Raw genomic sequence first — 3,312 nt, forward strand, 5'->3', positions numbered from 1 at the left:
GCTTTAGCTCATCGCAGTCAATCCAATAGAGATAGCTCCCCTCCTTCCCTGTTCTGAATGCAGAGTTCACCTTGATTTCTTTTTCTTCCCCCCCCTGTTCCGTTGAGTTCCATCTATCCTCTTCCTCCTTCGTTTCTTTCTGCGATGTACAGTAGCCTCCCTTTTCAATTCCCCTGCTCAGTTGTTATGCCGAGGTGCATCCATTCTTTCAGACAGTGTCATTACAGGATCCGTGCCATGAGTTTACAACCCAAGCTTGGTCCGGTGCCATACGAATTCCGTGAGGAATCCCCTTCCGTCATCTTCTTTGTTTTCCCTCCAATCCTCCCTCTTCCACAAGGCTTTTTCCCTTCTTCCAATCCTCTCTCTCCCCAAGACTCCCCCACTCCGTCTTTTTCTTTCGTCTTCCCCTTCCTTTGTCTGCACTCCTCCTCTTTTTCCCCCAGATTAGCGTATTCCTTTCCCCCAAAGCGCGGCTCCTTTCCCCTAATGCGCGGCTCTGTCCCAGAAAAAGCAAAAAACTTGGTTCCGTGACCTTGATAGGGAATGCTCTTGAGTGTTACACAAAAACCACCAGCTTAATGACAGGCCCAACCTCGAAGTCGCGTAGATTAGAAGATCTCAATATTTCTTGCCAGCAGCAACCAAAGCAATATGGCTGATGAGATCCACCACTCGGTTGCTGTAGCCCCATTCATTGTCAGACCATGCCACAAACTTCATAAATTTGTTTTGTTCAGAGCAATGCCTGCCTTTGCATCAAAGATGCTGGACCTCTCATCCCCAACAAAGTCGGTAGAGACCACATCATCCTCAGTATATTCAAGGATCCCTTTCATTAAGCTTTCAGACACAGCTTTGACTGCTGCCTTAACTTCATCGCAAGAAACAACTTTTTCCAGTTGGCAAGTCAAATCAACAATTGAAACATTAGGAGTCGGAACTCTAAATGCCATGCCAGTCAACTTTCCATTCAGCGCAGGTAGAACCTTTCCCACTGCCTTTGCAGCACCAGTTGAGCTAGGGATGATGTTTTGTGCTGCACCCTTGCCTCCTCGCCAGTCCTTCCCAGAAGAACCATCCACTGTCTTTTGAGTTGCAGTAGTTGCATAGACCGTAGTCATCGGACCCTCAATAATTCCAAACTCTTGGCGTATAACCTTTGCAAGCGAAGCTAGACAGTTCGTTGTACAACTGGCATTTGATACAATTTGCATCTCTGGTTTGTATTTTTCCTCATTAACACCCATCACAACATTGGGGCATCTGCAGAAGGTGCTGATATGATTACTTTCTTTGTAGCTTTTAAAGCACAAACAAGTGTGATACTATCCAGAGAGATATCCTCCTCGTGCATTTGTTTGAATAGTTATAATGTCTTCTCTCCTTGACCCAGTTCAACATAGACTGAAAGCAACCCTTCATGCTCGCTACTATACTCATACGCAGAGCATAAATGTAATCACAACAACTAAGTATGCACAAAGTATCAAATCGCACACACAACTTTTGGGTGGTTTTCACACCTCGAATGCGTAGCAATACGGCATCCACCCCCTCTAATCCTGCGCATCCTCCGAATGGGCCAACTACCCATGATCGTTATCATCAAGATCCACAAACAGATCAATCTCTTCGTTATGCATTTCCGGTAGATCAACAAGATTATCAGCCATATCATCTGTCTCTTCCATTGGAGTTTCTTGTCATTGCTCTTCTCTTGAAAATTTATCCAATGCATAATCCTCATCATCTCTTTTCTTGAAAATCTTGATTCGTTTTCCAGCAATAGGCACTCTAAGCACTGTCCCATCCAATTCTGTCAGCTCATATGTTGCATTATCAAAGACATGTCTGACTATGTACGGCCCAAACCATCTTTTCACCATCTTCCGAAGTGCAGTATGCTGATTTTCAAGGCTGCTATCAAAGACCAAAACCCAATCTCCCTCTTCTATTGCTCTTGGCCGCAAGCGATGCCTGCTGTCAAACCTGTCCTTATTCCTTAGTCTAGCAACCTTCAACCTGTCAATAGCTAGCTGAATATCCTCAGGTCTCCTCTCTAGCTGTCGAATCCAAAGAGCTAAGAGCTCCTCTCTCATCAAATCCTCCTGCCAAGGTAAAACTGACCAAGTCAAAGCACAAGTCTCAATCGGCATAATAGGTTTCTGACCATACATCAACTCTGCAGGCATATATCCTATGGTAACACTATGAGTCGTACGATCAGCCCATAAAGCAAATGGTAAAAGTCTTGGCCATTCTCCAATCCGTCCTCTGCATGCTTTGGCTAATGCTTTCACTATCGGCGGATGCCCTCTTTCACTCTTTCCATTTTCCTTTGGATTGTATGCTATGGTTAGAGCCAATTTGATTCCTAGCTGAGAGAAAAACTCCCTAGCTTCATCTGCATCCAATTCACCATGATCCGCAGTGATCTTACCCACACAACCATACTTGCAGAAAATTTCCTCCAATAAGAACTTACACACTGCACTAGTGGTCTTCGTTCTCAAAGATCTGCCCTCAACATGATTAGTAAGATCCTCTCTAGCCAAAACAATGTATCTCATCTGCCATAGACCCATTGGCATGGTAACCAAATCAACTACCCACTTATAATGAATGCATAGCGGATAAGTCGGATGAAGCTCATCTCTATGACGCACTACTGAATACATCTGGCAATCTCTGCAAGTCTCAACAAAGTGAGAAACATCTCTATACATGCCTTTCCACCAATATTTCTCCTTGATTTTCTCATAAGTAGCCCACACTCCTCTATGACCAGCCCAAGGACTCTCATGAAACTCCCTCATCACCTGTAACTGTGTCTCTCTATCGCAGACAACCCGCAAAGGTAATCCACCTCTTTTCTTCGGATGCTTCCAAAGAAATCCATCCTTGAGAAAATAACCATAAGCTTTCCTTCTGATCTTCTTGAACTCTTCATCTGTCCATTCATCTCTTTTGCTTAGTGTACTAAGGTACCTGCCAATCTGCAACCAATCTCCAACATAGAGCTCTTCTGTGAAAGCCACAATATCATAAACATGACAAACATGATCAACCATAGTGGCTGAAATTTCTGCATCATCCTCTTCTGCAAGTAGAGTCTCCTCATCATCATATCTGGCTCTAGACAACATATCTGCCACTGGATTATCCTTCCCTGCTATGTGTTTAAATTCCGGATTTAATGACTTAATGTATGCAATCCATCTCAGCATAGCTATATCTGGAGTAGAGCAACTCGTGATCATACCAATCAATGGCAAGCAATCTATCTCTACCACAACTGAAGCCCCAATA

The 3,312-nt window shown here is 43.9% G+C and overlaps 1 pseudogene; it reads right to left on the reverse strand.

The window, feature by feature from the left end:
* Positions 1–621: 621 nt before the first annotated feature.
* Positions 622–1,357, reverse strand: LOC148018736 (glyceraldehyde-3-phosphate dehydrogenase GAPCP2, chloroplastic pseudogene; annotated as a pseudogene).
* Positions 1,358–3,312: the final 1,955 nt, after the last annotated feature.

This window comes from Lygodium microphyllum, chromosome 20 (genome assembly GCF_053477565.2).
Source record: "Lygodium microphyllum isolate KBCC chromosome 20, Lygodium_microphyllum_v1.1.10, whole genome shotgun sequence".
NCBI classification, from domain to species: Eukaryota; Viridiplantae; Streptophyta; class Polypodiopsida; order Schizaeales; family Lygodiaceae; genus Lygodium; species Lygodium microphyllum.